Below are 623 nucleotides of genomic sequence, written 5' to 3' on the forward strand. Positions count from 1 at the left end.
GTCGCCGTTGTCGTCGTCTTTGCCATGTAGACAGAGGATGGGTTTTTGTTTTTGTTTTTTAAAACGACAAGCTTTAGTATCCGCCATACCTTATCTCCACCCACCAACTTTTTTTTTTTTTTCACTCTCAAAGATTAAAGAGTCTGCCACCGCTTAGCCACCTTTCTACCACGAATTCATCTGCAGTACCTACTTAACCCACCTAATTATCAATTGTGCCACCCACTGGTCTCTCAACTCTACAATTGGCTATAGAATAAAACATGGGATCCGTATCCACCTTCTTGCGTACCCACCTACCCACCTACCCACCTACCCACCTACCTATCTACCTACCAACATACATACATACGTACGTACGTACATACACACATGCATACATACATACATACATACATACATACATACATACATACATGCCTATCTACCTACGCATTTACCGACCTTATCGGCGTACTACCTTTCCACCACTGTCGTCTCTAATACCACCGATTAACACCTACCGCATAAATGATCAGAAGGAAAGTGCAACTACCATAGCATATACACACACAAACAATAGCACACACACACACACACACACACACACACACAATGAGAGAGAGAGAGAGAGAGAGAGAGAG

The sequence above is a fragment of the Octopus bimaculoides genome, chromosome 15, assembly GCF_001194135.2.
Source record: "Octopus bimaculoides isolate UCB-OBI-ISO-001 chromosome 15, ASM119413v2, whole genome shotgun sequence".
Classification (NCBI taxonomy): domain Eukaryota; kingdom Metazoa; phylum Mollusca; class Cephalopoda; order Octopoda; family Octopodidae; genus Octopus; species Octopus bimaculoides.